The sequence below is a fragment of the Microcebus murinus genome, chromosome 21 (genome assembly GCF_040939455.1).
Source record: "Microcebus murinus isolate Inina chromosome 21, M.murinus_Inina_mat1.0, whole genome shotgun sequence".
Taxonomy (NCBI): Eukaryota; Metazoa; Chordata; class Mammalia; order Primates; family Cheirogaleidae; genus Microcebus; species Microcebus murinus.
The window spans coordinates 30,074,425-30,091,742 of NC_134124.1; the positions used below are offsets into that span (position 1 = coordinate 30,074,425).

Consider the following 17,318-nt stretch of genomic DNA (forward strand, 5'->3'; position numbering starts at 1 on the left):
CTGGAGTAAAGAACTAAAGTTCTGAGGTCAGACAGCTCTCAACTGTGATTCAAATCTCACTTTGTGGACCTGGGAGATTTTCTAAAATTCTTTGAATATTCAACACTTCATCTTAAAATGAGAATAGTAATGATGTCTACCATATAGGGTTGCTGTAAAAATTGTAATGAAGTAGTGCATGTAAAATGCTTAGACAGTGTCTATACCTTAAATATTACTCAATAGTAACAAGTTATTGTTAATAATAATACTAATATTAATATTACTAAATAGCTTCAGAAAGCCCACTGGACAAAGTCCAAATTATGTAGCTTTATTCCAATTATCTGAAATTCTCCTTTCTGTGCACCTCATACTTACTTTCGGCCTGTTTTACCTTCTCCTGTTCACAACTTGCTCATTTCCACTTATGTGTTGTCACTCAGGAGCTTTCTTTTACCTGAAAATCTTTGCCCTACCTTTTCTTCAGTGAAATGCTGTCGGAATTTCAAGATTATGCTCAAGTTGCTCTTCTACAGGGCCTTCCCCCAAATCTGTAATCTCGACCGATTTTTTCATTCCCTTTTAATATCAATGACACTCTTTTAGCATCTAATGTAATTTTGCATCTCATTGTGTATGATCTTGTTTCATTCTCTAATTATCTCACATTTTTTTAAGTCGTGTCTTGGGAAGCCAATTGTGATCACCTGTAAAAGAAGGAATGGTGAGATCTGCTTCTGCATCCTGATCTTTCTGAAAGAGCCCACATCACTTTGGCCACCTGTTAACTTATGTAGTCACTTGAGCAGATCAGCTCTGAAGTATTCCTGATCTTGAATCCTACCCTGATCCTGACCCCAGTGCAAGCTCCATATGGTGAAATACTCTCTACCTGCTGGGGCTGTAGTCCACTGTCCATTTTCCCTTAATGCTCATTTACTGTGATGTCACTGCTCTAGCTCTGGCTGCCACCATCTCTTCTAGTGACATACACAGATTTTACCCTTAACACCAGTTTATTTTGCTAGAATTTTTAAGCAAATCTTTGACGTTACACCTAAGTAAAATGTCTCCTTTTAATGTTGAGTGTTTTGGTCCCCTTTGGAGTATTTCTTGTAGATTCTGAATTATTCACCACACAATGGCTGTTTTTCTTTTTTCTTTTTTGCTGAAGTTTATTAGGAGCCCAGTTAATTGTGATTCATTGGATAGCATCTGGCAAGGCTGGTTGTGGTCATTCAAATAGAGATTTTCTACCTCTAGACCCATTGTCTTTTTTTGCACTAGAGATTAAGAAGAAGTGTGTTTTTCTTTGCCTTTTTTGCTCAAATATTGTCTATGCTTATTTTTTTTTTCCTTCAGAGTTAGAAGGAAAAGCCAAAGGGTGGAACCTGGAAGAAGGGGAAGAATATGATGACATTATTACTTTCTGCCAGGAGATGTCCCTTCTTCTCAGTGCCTCTAGCCAGGGAGGTTCCAATCAAATGCCCTTCCAAGCTTGTGAGTTCCTCTACCCCATCAGCCACAGGGTGCACGGCAGGGTAATGCATGATGCAGCTCTGCCCTGCAGACTAGACCTTCTGGTCTCACAATCCCACAGCCCATGCAAGGAGGAGAGGGAAAGTTGCCTTAGTATTGAGTGGCAGAATGGAGAGAAAAGAAGAGACTTTAAAAAAAAAAGGCAACTCCTCTATTGGCCTTCTCCTATCTCCTTCAGCAGGAGAAGATACCAAGCTGCTGAAATTTAAAATGATAGGAAAAATCAAGAGCTGCATCTTGTTGAATAAATCTAGCTCTCCCTGAGCACTGAAGGCAATGGCATTAAACCTCAACAGTGGTCAGAAAGACTGGGCATCTTTTGGGGCACTCTAACCCTCTGAAAAGGAAAGTAATGAAAGAAAAGCATCTCTTTGTTATAACAAAAGCAAGGATGAGCAGTATTTTTCAACTAGAGCTCTGTCCTACCTTGCTTTATCCTTTTGTTTGGGCAACCATCACAGACCCATATGCTAAGCGGTGGAAGAGATTTTTCAGAAGCATTTGTCTCCTTGGGAGGCTTCTAAGCTTGTTTTATTGGCAACTACGAATTCACCACTGGGTCTGCTGTAAGGTTATTTTGCAGATGGTTTGCATGGGCGGCTTGTTTCTACTGGATGAAATCTCCCTTTGGACTCCAGTTTGGATTTAAGAAATTCAAGCACTGCTAGTCTTTACTTTCTTATGGTAAAACCCTTGCACTGTTTCACCTGGGGACCTATTGTCCTCTGGAGTTTTTGAGGGGAAAGAGGGAAGTAACATGGTGGAGGCCCAGTCAAGTAAGAGTGATACAAAAGGACAATCTCTCAAGTTTCATCTGCCATCATGGTCAATTCTGGTGTGGATGGGTGGCAGGTGGTCTGGCAGTTTTCTCACTACACATAGAAATCAACATCCAATGGAAGCTCAAAATAACCTTACAGAATTTCACCTAAAGGCAGATGGCAACAGTTATATTACACTTATGGGTTTTTTTTTTCTCTCCTCCTCTTCCCCCAAACAACCACAATTACACATGCAATTCATGCCAGGGACATTTATATGTGCCCAAGAGCATGCAGTCCTTTTAGATACACTTATTTCAGCATTATCACTTTAAAAATAGAATGCAAAAGTATAACATGGATCATTTTAGTTTGCAGGGGAGAAAAGTTATGCTGTAACTTTTTAAAGACTTTGGTGTATTTTAATTTCTTCAATAGCCAAAAAGATTCAAAACCAAATGTACTTTTCAGGGAGTCAAAGAGATAAACTGACTGGTCTGTCATGGAGTTGAGATTTTAGAGTTATTAAAAAAATGAGTTTGAATGTTTATACCATTGCTCACTGGTGGTTGGTCTCTGGTAGGTTATACAACATTTCTGAATCTGTTTTTTCAGTTGTAAAATAGGAATAATATGGCTTACTCAGAATCAATGTGAGGATTAAGCAATATAATATAATCTTAGCAAAGGGTTATCACCGAATACATTCAGCTATTGTTTATTGAGTATTTTCTCTTGGCTAGGCTCTGCTTTTTGTGCTTTGTATATCTTCACTCAGCTAATTCTCCCCAAAATTGTGTGTGTCAAGTAATATTACTATTCTCTGCTCAGATGGGGAAATTAAGGCAGAAAAATATTTAACTTTCCCAAGGCTGCTAGGGCAGTAATTAGTTGCAGTGATATTTGAACCCTTGCTTTTAATCACCACTCCATTTTGGCTGTCCATGCAGTACATAGATGGTCAAAGAATTTTAATTCTCTTCCTCTTGCTCCTAACTCTCTGGGCCTTTATTTACGTCATCTATAAAATGTGATTAGATGAGTGACTCTTAAAAGAGTTACATATTAGAATTACCTGGGGAATGTTTGTAAACTTCCCAAGGCTGGATCCAGCCCTATGAAGATTTCGATTTTGAGGTATTTATTTGGGGTATTGTAATATGAGCTATTCTGATGCAACAGTTATTCTGATGCAAAGCTTCAGAAAGGTAATCAGGTACACAAAGCTACAGTAACCAATAAATGATTCTTAACCTTCCATTTCTTGAAATTTTGCATTCATCCCGAGGCAGAAGAAAATCTCTGTCTTTGAAAATGGTAGTACTTCTCTTCTCAGAGGGTCACTAGTGTCAAGATATGGTTATAATGTTTGTCCCTCTAATGTTTCACCACCTGTTTCTCCTTTGTATGTGACCTTGGGACTTTAAGATATTCACATGGAGCTGTCTTGCTTTTTTGTATTTTAAACAATTCTCATTTCAGCAACGTGTTTGGCAGCAGCCTCCCCCTACTTACAAGGCAGTCATACAATACAGGCTTTTAAGCCTCTCTTAACAGAATTACCCCCATGCTGTTTTTCTTTCTTGATATGTCTTTGCCCTTAGTTCATTTTTAGCATTTATAAAGGATTGTGTGTTTTTTATTAGCATTCACCTGAACCGAGCGTAAGTTGTGATCAAACTCCTCAATGTTAATAAGTGGCAGATAACATTTTTGTGGCATTGAAAAGAAAAAATGAATTCAAGCTCACTGTGCTTTCGAACGTTAATCTAAATGAACCTCTTTCTTATTATGTCAACCAGCTTATGTGCCCACTCTAATTTAAAGTTGCAGGGTAACATCTGCCAGGTAATGAGTATGTGTGTGTACACACTCATTCTTTGGGAGCAACTAAAGACTGAAAATAACACAAACTATCAAAAATCATTGTGAAACTTACAACAGACACCTCAAGTATTTGAAGGTTTAATATCAAGCACCAGGAGGAAATCAAAACCTACAGATGATTGTCTTTGCAAAATTATTTCTTGCACAGAAGGAAAAAACAAAGAAGTTCTGAGAAGCACACAACAGTAAAATTTAAAAATTTTAAAGATCGATTGAATACTTACCACAGTCACTGTTATAAATGCTTTCATGTATGTTATTTCATTTCATCATCACAGCAAACCTAAGAGGTAGGTGCTATTATTACTATACCCTTTTCTAAGATTAAAAAAGAAAAAACAAACCTGAGTCTCAGAGATATTTGAGCCACTTAACCCAGGTCATGCTTCTAGAAATGGAGGACTCTAGACTTAATCTGATTCCATGGCCTGAGCTCTTTACACTGTGTGGCATGGCTTTCTGCCTGGGCGAGCCCATAGGTCAGAGGTCCACATATTCCAACTCTTAGAAGAAAAACACTGTCGCTTACACAACTGAAAGGAAGCATGGGAAAACCCTTTGGTGGCTGTCAAAGTCAAGTTGCTCAGCTAGAAAGTTGAGAGTCAAGGGAGAAGCAGGGACAGGCTCAGAAGGAAGAAGCCTAAAGAAGAATGGAAAATAGAGGCTCCAGGTAACAATGGCAGCCATGGAGAGATGAAGGAGCTTGCCAGTTTGAAGTGTGGTAGATGAATGCGAGCTACAAGGAGAAAGAAGAGAGGACAGCGCTTTAACCAGAAGCTTCAATCTTCATAGTCCCTGAGGCCACCTGGATGCCACATTAAAGGCACATCCATCATTAGACACATCTGCAATGGGAACAGGCACTGGGGCATTTAGTGAATGGGCCCTGCAGGTCCTGCTTTCTGCCTTAGCCTCCAAGAGCATGCATCATCATTTGCACCTAATCCCACTTTGTGTTAATCAGGACAGATGATGGGAGGGCTTAATTGGGAATGACATGAAGTCATTCATTCTACTGCAAGGGAAAGCTAAACTAGGCTGTAGTAGAACTACACTTGTAACTTTTAAGTCATCCCTTAAAACATGTAACATGAAAGCTGAAGTTTAAAAAGCATCACCAAGTGTGTGGTTCAAATTGAAGGAAAACGTAGCATGTACCTCTAAGGAAATTAATTCCACTTTTATCAATGAACATACCCGGGCAGTGTACTTCCCTGGCACATAATTGACAAAGAGGGAGAAAATAAAGAGAAAACAAAATGTGGGAAGAGAGATGGAAAGGAAAAAAGAGAGGTGGCAGAGGCAGGGAGGATGGAACATGTGTATAAATAACTGTAATTAGGTGAGCATTGTATTCCTGTTAACGCTGATGCTTTTAAATGAGACATGATAGAAAGCTAAGTACAAGTGGTGGAAGTCAACGAATAACTCATGGAGCCACAAAACTATTTTATGGTTAGTTCAGAGGAAAGACGTGTAAACACAGCCAACACTTGGACAGTTTTAAATGGCTGATTAAATCCATATGTGGTTTTTTTTTTTTTTTTTTTGAGACAGAGTCTCACTTTGTCCAGGCTAGAGTGAGTGCCGTGGCATCAGCCTAGCTCACAGCAACCTCAATCTCCTGGGCTCAAGCAATCCTGCTGCCTCAGCCTCCCAAGTAGCTGGGACTACAGGCATGCGCCGCCATGCCCAGCTAATTTTTTCTATATATATATTAGTTGGCCAATTAATTTGTTTCTATTTATAGTAGAGACGGGGTCTCGCTCTTGCTCAGCCTGGTTTCGAACTCCTGACCTCGAGCAATCCGCCTGTCTCAGCCTCCCAGAGTGCTAGGATTACAGGCGTGAGCCACCGCGCCTGGCCTAAATCCATATGTTTTATTTTAAACTAGTCAAATTGAAACTCAGTTAATCTTCTATTCACCCTAGACTTCCATAAAAATGATAAGTAATTGAAAGTTATCATTTTTCCTCAGCTCTCTAACATGCCAAATATTTAACAGAGTGAGTTAGAATATATTTTTTTCTGGCCAATTCGTTGACCTTTTGGTCCATTCAGTGAATGATCCTTTCAAAATGGCAGATTTATCTGAGAAGAATAAAGTCAATCCATTGTGTGAACAAAATAAAGTTTGCCATGAGGGAGCAGAAATGATGCCATGTACTTTTTGTTTGTTTGTTTTACTTTCTTAATAGGTGTTAATATGGCTTTATGTTCAATTTACTATAACACCAGAATCTTTTTTTTTCCAGAGGTGACAATTATTATTCATTATTTAAAAAAAATTAGTAATTTGACATTTATTGATACACTATGTGCCAGAGATATCAATAGGAAAGAAACAGACCCTATCCTCAAGGAGCTCATAGTCTAGTGGGGAGAACAGCAGTTTTTAATGTGGACTGATATGTACTACAATGGCTGCCTGCACAAAGAACTCTGGGAGCACACAAGGGTGGAAAAAGATGCACCACATGTACTCGTCATCAAATTGGTACTAATTGACCAATACTAAGATGTTCATGTGGTAGTAATACTCATGAGGTGCCAGTTAGGTTGGCCGGGGGGGGGGGGGGTGGCAAACCCACAGCTAATGGAAGTAGAACACACTCTATGGGGGGAAGGACATGCCCATAGCCCTGGCTTGGGCAATCCAAATGCACTACATGTAAGCAAAATGTTTGTACTCCCATAATATCCTGAATAATAATAAAAAAAAAACAACCACAGCTCAAGCCCCACCAAGAATCCAGTGACCCCATCACCACTAGCAGCACCAGAATCTTAATCAGAACATTGAGGTACTGTCTCAAAAGAATGCTCAATCCCATTATAACTTTAAAGGTCAAATGTTTATGTTTCTCATACCCTTTTCTGTGACTAGTCAAGGGTATTTTTGTCAAAATTGTGAATGTCCATTCCAGCTCTGTACTATCAACTTCTGGTCCTAAACACTATGCAAGATTTCAAGTATCCTCTCTTTAAAACTCTCTTGAAATGGTGCTGTTTTCTTCAGCCTTCCTCCTCACAATAGACACATGGTGAGTGAGTCAAACAGACCCATAGGTATAGACAAATAAGGACAGGGTTTCCCTCCTTGTGTTATGCGTGCAGGACTACTACACTGTCCTCTTACTCTTGTTGACAAGACAAAGGAGAAAGAGAGAACCATGGGACAAGGTCATTTTCCGAAGGAGGACATTTCTTGGGAGAGTGCTATTTTGAGCTTTGATTCTCTAATGCCTTTTGTAGAAAGTTGGCTGTATTCTGTCTTTCCAAAAGTCTGGCATGTGAACATCCTTTTCTCCATTTTTAAAGAGAGATGCAAATGTGCTAAATAAAGCCAGCTAATACTAAAGGATTTTCTTTTCAAGAAAATAAATTCTTGGTATAGGGGTTGTATTCATTTAACCTGCAACCCACTGGGTCTCACACCTGTGAAACAGTACCATGACTGATGGATATAATGAATGCCTTATGCTATCAAGAAAATGTAAACTGTTCTCCAGTGTTCTTTACTATAGAAGGCAGAAAGGCGTGTAACAATTTTAGAGAGAGTTCTGTTCCCCAACAATGAACAATTTTTAGATTTGATTCTGTGAAGTGTTATATTAATTACTGGGGAAATACAATTATCTACAACAACTTTCAATGCCCAATAAACTAATATACTGCTCCCAAAGTAATTAATCCATTCTGGTGAAACAGTATAAAATTAATTCGGGAGCAAATATCAGAGTTTCAGTCCTGTTTTTGCCATTCCCAAGTTCTGTGGTCTTTAACAAGTTACTCGAGCTATCTAAATCTCAGTTTTCTCAAGTGGAGAATGGGAATAATAGTGCTGATCTCACAGTGGTGTGGGCCACGTATTGGATACACAGCACGGTGTCTGGCACACTAAACAGCCTTAAGAAATGGTACCTATTTTTACTTTCAGTGGCAAATTACTGTATTTAGAAATAATACTTGAGTCTCTAAACATTAATTAATGGCAATCTATTTTCTAAAAACTTTGAAGTCATGCCCTCCAAATATAATTAGCATGAAACTCAGCACAAAGGTGGAAGTTCATCGATAGTCATTAGTCCTGCTGTGTCCCTTCATGATCTCCAGCAGTTCAGACAGCCTCTAAAAATCCCAACTGCTCGAAGATTAGATTCTGTAGTCAAGTGTTGTTGGGGTCACCTTACTGTTGCCTGCCTAGGCCACGTCAATGCAGGCACAGCCACGGTCTGATGACAGCCGAAAAGGATCTAAGGTGTTTATAACCAGTAAAGAAATAGAAAATTTTCATTTACTGACCACAGACTATGAACCAGGCACTAGGATGAGCTTTACGTGTGTATGATCTCATTTACCAGGGTGCTTATGAAGACAGGTTTTAAATCAGATAGCTTAGGCTGAAGTCTCAGCTCTGCCCCTCATTAGCTGGATGACCTTGGTATGCTTTCTTTTCCCCAATTTTTAAAATGTTGATGGCAATATATTTGTTTCAGAGGTCTGTTGTGAGGGTTAAGTGGAATAATAAATGTTAAGTGAGTATAGCAGTATTTAGCATATTGTAAACTTCTTCTTGAACCTCTTCTTTCTTCTGGCTCTCTTGACTACATCTGGTTTTCCTCCAGCCACATGGACTGTACCTTCTTAGTATCCCTGGCAGTCCTCTGCTCTGTTTGACTGGTAGTGGAATGCCTAAAGATTCTGACCTTGGTCCTTCTCTTCTCTCTGCCTAAGTGGCCTTCCCTAGTCTTATGACATAAATGGCCCCATCAAATCCCATGCCACTTATTTCCCAATGAGAGCTCTAACTTCCAAGGTATTAATACTGCTGCAATACTTTAGAGAGGTTAAGTTGGCCAAAGTCACACGGAAAGTGGTCAAGTTGGCATAAAAAACTACGTCTATCTGACACTGCAGACCATGCTAAGAGACATGCAGAATGAGAGGCAAATAATTTAGGTACACCCAAACACCAACTCCCAAACCCAACAAAAAGAGGAAGGAATATTTGAGTGTTTACTTGAGTTGCTATATCTGAAAAAATCAGGCAGTTTTTCCATACGATAGTGCAGCATATCTTTAATTAAAATTAAAACAGTTTTTGAAGGTTAAGAGTTCCATCTAAAACTTCACATCATTTTCAAGGAAAATTAATGAAAATTATTAATTGTTATAGCTCATTTATAAGAAGCTAGATGAGAACATTATGAAAAATTAGTGAAATTATTATCAGATGGAATAATTAAAGATCAATTGTGAAATAATCACATAATTCTAGTTATATGCTGTATCACTCTTCATTAATCAAAGATAATCTGGAATTGCAATACTTAATTAAATGCAAAAAAGTGTTTGTGTGTTCTGGCTCTGAAAGGAGATAATTGGAGAGTGCAGAAGCTGTACAGTTACCAGCTTTTGCTGATTTTTTGAGAGTCTAGAAATGTTAAGTTCTACAGTGTGAGAGCCGGTCATTTTGTGGACTGTTGAAATCTGGCCTAAAATAGATACTACTGTTTTCAATGTGATAATATTTTTCTCTTAATCCTGAAATAAAAAAGGGGGGGGGAGATTTTAAATCACCAACAAGAAGAAAGTAATACATCTGACTTTGGCAGATGTATACGATCTCAAAGGCCCATGAACAAATTCCATTTTACTTTGCTTTCTTCACTGAAAAAAAGGGAAACCTTACTGTTGATATCTTCTGTGTTCTTTCAAAGAGGAACTCACTCTGTTCTTTGTCCCAGTTGTAAAATAAAGCCATATATGATACTCAAGTTGACCTTTATTTTTCTGTAGGAATGATAATGAAGTTATACCTTGATTTCAAAGGCAGTTTTGTTTTTTTTTTTAAAAAAACTTTATTAAGGTAAAATTTACATATAATAAAATACACCCATTTAAAATATACCATAAATGAGTTCTGAAAAAATATATTCAATCATTGTGACAATCAAAATGTAGAACATTTTAGTCACCCCAAAGAGTTTCTTTTTGCCTCATCTAACCAATCCCCAGTTGCACCTTCACCCCAGGCAACTACTGATCTGCTTGTCTGACACTGTGGATTAGATTTGCCTTTTCTAGGGTTTTGTCTACATGGAAACACACAATGCATACTCTTTGGGGTCTGACTTCTTTTGCTCAGCATGATACTTTTGAGTTTCCCTTCTCTTGGCTCATTGTTTTTTTTTTCTATTCCTGAGTAGTTTTTTATTGGATGAATATGTCAAAATATGCTTTCTGATCAACCTGTTAATAAATGTTGGCTTTATTTCCAGTTTTGAGTTATTATGAAAAAGTCACTATCAGAGTCTTTTGTTTGGCCCTATTGTAATTCACTTTTTATATTGTTTTAAGTCATTTTTTCACACTTATTCCTGCTGTCAACTAAGTAAAAATCTATTTTGGAAATATCTGCAGAATGGAGGAACATTTTATGCTGTATGTGGAAATATATACAAATAGAGAAATGTCATTATTTGAAAAGAAACATTTTTACATACTTTATTTCCTTCCTTCTTCACACCATACCTTTATAATAGGTAGGGAAGATACTACTATTATTCTTACTTTACTAATGTGCAAACTTGATCTCAGAGGAGTTAAGTGATTTTGCTGAAGACCACACAGTTTGTAAGTGCTACAGTCACACCCAGAATGTGCTTTATATTTTCCTAATCTAGTGCTCTTTCTGTTCTAGCACATAGCAAAATTTTCACTTCTTTCAACACGTATTTATTAAACACCTGCTACTTGTCTAACACTGTGTTAGGATGTAGGATATGATTGTCTTGCAATCATATGCAAAACAAAAATAATCCATGTATTTCCTCAAGAAACATGATTTAATTGAGAAGACAATACATGTACATGAAAAAAATGAGTACAATTGTAAGGCAATAAATTAAGGATATTAGAAACATGTATTCTGTGTTGCGTGGAATACGGGTATTTGAATTAATAGGTATTTAAATAAAGAAGTATGGAGTTATCTAGAAGAAGTTCATTAAGGTGGTGATTTTTGTACAATACATTCAAAAACAAAAATTATGGATTGGGAATAACAGGTATGAGGTAAAGCTAAGTCTGCATGTCTATGTGATGAGGAGAAATCAGGAATTAGCTGAACTAAAAGTATTTGCTCTCAAGTTGAATATATAGGGTAGTGTCAGTTGAGTGTCATGCCGAATTGTGTGACATTTACTCAGTGGACAATAGGGAGACATTGTAGATCCTTTAGCAATGGAGAATGGTGAGTGACATGGTGCAAATGATGTTTTAGAAAGAATCAATTGGTGTTGGCTTGCAGAATGGGGTAGATATAGGAAAGATGATCAAAGAAGTTGGTTCAAAGACTATTGTAACTGAGGTATGAGGTGATGAAGACCCAGATCTGGGAAAGGAAATGACAAATCTAACTGCTTTTACAAAAAAACAGACAAAGCTATTACATACAGCTCTTCACCGACCAGTATCCTAATTCAGAGGCATTCAAATGGAATTTCTTTAGAAACTAAATATCCCTGTGCTAACAGAACCAGGTTTCACAGCCATAGAAATGGTTATAAAGCTAGGATGCTTTATGAGACTTAATTTTGGCCTGGAGCTTAATTCCTTTTTGCTACAGTTCACTGCCTGTCAACTTACCAAAGGATGCCCTGACTTGCTTATTTCAGCTTCTCTCTTTGGAGTATAGTTTAAAATAGCACCCATCAGTCTTAATCTCAACTATTTTCCAAAATGTTTCCCAAATTAATAAGTGCAGTATTGGAAGCAGTGACCCTGTAGGAGAATATGACAAAAATAGCTCACCCATAATTAGAAATGAAATCTCCTTTCATTAAGCAATAGGATATTGGCAAAACCTGACAGCTTTTCCTACTGTGCTGTTCCAAGGGGCCCTAAGTCCCCTCTCCTGCTGCCCAGTGGTCTGATGGTCGCTTTGATTTTGTTCCCTGATTCCAGGCTGCCAGCTTCAGCCTCATTCACCATGCTCTGGCCACACATGTAGGTTGGATGATGGTAATTAAATGAACCATCTTCATAACAGACCTCAATTAAGGTGTATGTGGGTCACGGTAAAGTGGAGACCCCCTTTTCCCACTCTCTAGAGCATTGACCAAAGGTGTAACTCTTGATTGATTTGGAATCAAAAGAAGCCCTTACACGGAAGTTGATGATAATGAAGTTAAATACCTCTTCTCTTTCTGAAATGAGGTTCTTTGGTTCTCAATGCAGTGATTATTTCTATGTACTATGATGGGGAAGCCCATATAAACTTAGGGGAGATGAACTTCAAATCCTCCTCTATGTCTGTTTCATACACAATAGGCGTTTGATCATGGATATGTGGCTTAGCCACCCTCAGGTTCTACGTCTGTGAAATTAGAATAATAGTAACGCTTTCCTCAAAGCATTGAGAAATATCAAATAAAGTGACCTATTTAAAGTGCTAAGCATTGTGCCTGGTGCAGAGTAAACTCTCAAACATTCATGATTATTTTTAGCATGGTACTCTTGCTACTGTTACTATTTCGTGGTGGTGGTGGTAGTGGTGGTTAGTTTTGTTCTTGTTTCAGCAAATTTTTAGCAATTCCCTTCAAGGTATTTATGATGTAATAGGGAACACAGAAATATAAGTACCCTAAGGAAGAATTTTAAAAGATCTGCATATAGGTACAAGCAATGTACTGTGGAAACACTAGAAGAAAGAACAATAATCCTTCAGGGGCAGTCAGAGACCATTTAATGGGTCAGATGCATCAAAGCTGAGCTTTGAAAGGTAGATAGAATTGCTAGTTTAATCCTGAGCAAGGAGGGGCTGCTGAATTTTTTTGAAGGGAGACTCTTACTTGTGTCTTAGGAAGTTAGCTTTGGTCAACAGCATAAAAAAAAAGGGTGCTGTAAGAGAAAAATTAGTGGTCTGGGAAGGATATCAAACAAGAACCAGTTACATTTGACTGTTGTTTGTTTTTGTGAGATTATGGCCCAAAAGTATGAGGGAGGCTAAGAAATAGGAGGGAGGTCAGGGTGGCCCGGGAAGGAGTAAGGGAAGCCAGTGAACTTCTTTGATCTGTGCACCACGCCCAACCCATCAACATGTCCCATGACTGGATTCTCTCCTGACATGAATTTCAGAACGTATCCACTTTTCTCCTTCTTACCTTAGTTGAACCTTCAGCAGCATTTCTCAGTGTGGACCACTTCCTGTTTCTTGAACTTCTTTCTTTTCTTGATGTTCCTAACACACTCTGGTTTTCCTCCAGGCCAATGGGATCCCCTTCTCACTCTTCCTAGTGTCTCTGCTCTGCTTATCCACAGAAGACTACAACCTGGACCCTTCTTCTACCTTCACATCCATCTAATCCCATGCCCCAGAACACCACTGATTTTCCAGTTAGTATCAAACTTATGTGTCTTTTTCTTGAACTTACTGCAAACTCCAGACTCATGTGGCCATCTTTCAATGTAATCTATCTACAGGGCAACAGGCTAATAACTTCTCAGCAATACTTATATTTTTCCTCTCCAAACCTGATCTTCCCTGGATTACTTCATTTCCTTTTTTTTTTTTTTTTTTTTTTTTTTTCTTTTTTGAGACAGAATCTCATTCTGTTGCCTGGGCTAGAGTGCTCTGGCATCAGCTAGTTCACAGCAACCTCAAACTGCTGGGCTCAAGCGATCCTCCTGCCCCAGCCTCCCAAGTAGCTGGGACTACAGGCATGCACCATCATGCTCGGCTAATTTTTTTCTATTTTTGGTTGCATAGCTAATTTTTTCTATTTTTAGTAGAGATGGTGTCTCACTCTTGCTCAAGTTGGTCTCGAACTCCTGACCTCAAGAGATCCTTTTGCCTCGGCCTCTCAGAGTGCTAGAATTACAGGTGTGAGCCACTGCCCCCAGCCTGGTTTCTCAATTTCCTACATGGCGCCACAGTCACTTTACTGCTGAAGACAAAATCTAGGATTTGTCCTTGATTTGTCTCTTTCTTTCAACCTCCATATTAAATTTATCATTAAGTACTATCAATGTTACCCCCCAAATCTCCTAGATCTTGCCTCTGTTTTCTGTCTTTACTGCAGCCACTCTGAGTCCATCATCTTTACTCAGGACAAAGTAAAAAAATTATGAACTGATCTATCTAAGTTTCTCCTTGCCCTCTACAATCCATTCACCACACAGGAGCCAGAGCGATCTGTTCAAAATCTAATTTCAGATACATCATTTGCTTTCATAAAAATCTTTGTTTACCATCCAAACTCTTACCCAACTTAAAAAGTCCTATTTATTGGACAGTATCAACTTTTATCATCCCCTCTCTCCTTCTGCCCTTATCATACCAAATTTTTCTTGAATATATCAAGTTCATTCCTGCTTAGTGGCTTTTGTGACTGGCTTGTTCTTATCAATGAGTGCTTTGTTTTAATGTCCACTTTTCAGAGAACCCTTCTTTCCTAATGTCCCAACCTGAAGTCCCCTCCAACACTGTGATTATAACTTGACTAGTTTTAATTATTATTTATTGATTCACTCTTCTTCTTAGCTCCCTCTAATTAGAAAGTAAGCTTTGTTAAAGCAGGACTCTTGTCCTCCATATTCAAAATTCTTTTTTTCTAACATCTAAAATAGGTCATAACATATAGTAGCTGCTCAACAAAATATTATCTACAGGAATGTCTCATTAACACCACCATCCTAAATTCAAGTCACTACCCTTTCTTGTGTGGAATATATCAAGCAAGTTTCATTAACTATTTGTATCATTTTCATAGTCACCTTCTCTAATTCATTCCATACAGGTACCCAGGACCTTTAAAACTGCAATCTGATCGTGACAGCCCCTGTCCCTAACAGACACGCACCAGATAGGATCTAGCCACATCCACTTCTCCATCACATTCCCTGGGCACATTATACTCTCCCCTCGGCTCAGTGTAATTCTTCTCCATCTTCTTTTCTAAATCCACAATGAGTAGAGGAGGGTTGGAGGTGGTTTCACAACATCTTTTAGTCATCAGTATTCAGGATCGCTGTTAGTTTTCTACTCTTGCAACCTCCCTGTGTTGCCTGTGCACCTTGCACCAGGATGTTTTTGCAGACTTCTTTTTAATTTGTAAAGAGAAGGAACAGGAGGCCCAAAGGTGATTACCAGTCAGAGCAGTTCATCATTAAAAAGGTCTGAGACTTGTGGCAAGCGGATGACTGTAAGATACAGGTCAAATGGATTTTGCACTATCCAGGCTCAGGCTGAATTACAAAAATTAAATAGCACTCTAATTAACCAGAGTAGTTAGCACATAATTCAGATCTCTGGAACTCCAGCTGATTATGGATTTAAATTTTTTTTTTTTACATTGTATAATGTACAAATAATAAAACAAAAGAAAACCTGCTCTGGTTAGTCTTCCATATACAGGCTTCAAGGGTAAGAAAACATTACAGATTTCTGAAAAACCAGAAATGATCTTACTCAGTGAGAGAAAAAAGGCGAATTCAGTTTTTCAAAGAGAATAAAGGATTAATGTAGTGGAGGATGAAAGATGTTTTGCATTTTGCTTTTAAGAACCGCACATAGTCTGACTTGGGCCTTTTAGATCTATACCACATGAATGAAAAGGGTAGAAAATAAAGTGAAAACAATATCTTATAAATTTTTATAACTAAATCTGTCCCACTGATTGCTTCTTCAAGGTATGGAATAGCCATTCTCCTCCAAGTATAAGTTAACATGCTAGAATGCAACTTAGATAAACTGAAGATTTGTTATAAAAAGAAAACAGTTACATCAACAAAAATTCCTTAAGTGCCTGATAAATAGATGCAAAACATGTTAGGACACTTCTAAGAGAGACCTGAATATGAGAAGGCACTGCATGAATACTAGAGAAATTTTAGAGCTATAGCCTCTGTGCAGAAAATAAGAACTAAAATGAAGTTTGATTTTTGCTATTGCACAAAAGAAGAATTGGGAAATCACCATGAAATATAGGCGAATATAAAAGCTAAGACATGGAGCAGTCAAGCAGATAATTTAGAAATTAGAGAAAATATTAACAAAAAGAAAATATGACAAAGATTCTGTGTTTTTAGATATGTAAAGTTCAAAGATCAGTTAAAATGTTTTCATTGAAGGTTTAATTTTACACTTTTTACAATATCCCTTTATTTTAAATTTTTTTCCTCAAAACAATGAGGCTAATAATAATAGCTAGTGATTACCGAGCTTTCACTGTGTCAGATACTGTGCTAAACAGGTGTATTATCCCATTCAAGCTCAGGACTCCACGGAAGTGAGAATTACTATCTGTGCTTTACAGATAAGGAAACTGTGATTCACAAATATACAGTAAGTTGACCTGAAAATTCACAAATAGGGAGAGGATGAATCATGAGTCTAAAGGTTTCTGCCTCTAATATCCATGTCTTCATAGTCCTATTTCATCTCCCTAATTTATTTATATATTTATTATTTTAATTTTTTTTTGTATATTTACTTGATTTTTTTTCACCAGGGTGATTCTGAGTGGTTCCTGTATCACCTGATACCATGGCTCCATCAGAGTGTAACTCATCCCTCACATTCACCTTCCTAATTTCAATTGTGCCTTTTCCATGAAAAACAAACAAACAAAAAATAATTAATTAATCTAAAATTCGTTCATATGAATTCCACTTGACAAGGGCTATGGTCACTGATAACATATTGCTTGCAATTTTATATGGTTAAACTTGAAAAATAATGGCTTGGGTGTCTTTCTTTTTGTCCACATCAGAATACTCTTTGCCTAAGGCCATGATGCTAATATAAACAAGTAATTCTACATTTTTTTCCTCTTCTGTGTCAAGGTTGTCCTACAATGACCTAGTCACTAGCACAATCCAGGCTTTAGTCCTTATAAAAAAAAAAAAAAGAGTAACTCATGGGCCTTTTGGAATGACATTCTTCACGCTGCATTTTTCTTTATGGCCAGTAAGAGTGAAGGTATTTTATGCTCAATTTTTTATAAAGCTATCTGAAGTTTAAAATATTGAGGAAAATTATAATGGATGTTTTTATTCTTCATAGCCTTGTGCCCATTGGGTCATTTGTTAGGTCAGAAGGTTTTTTTTTTTCAGAATAAATTCCTCTTAAAAGTAAGCACA

General features: G+C 37.7%; 1 non-coding gene across 1 annotated transcript; it reads right to left on the bottom strand.

Moving 5' to 3' along the window:
- Positions 1–16,656: 16,656 nt before the first annotated feature.
- Positions 16,657–16,755, bottom strand: LOC142863445 (small nucleolar RNA SNORD67). The gene has a single exon (XR_012914211.1). It is a non-coding gene; the product is annotated as a small nucleolar RNA SNORD67 (small nucleolar RNA).
- Between the last annotated feature and the right edge of the window lie 563 nt (positions 16,756–17,318).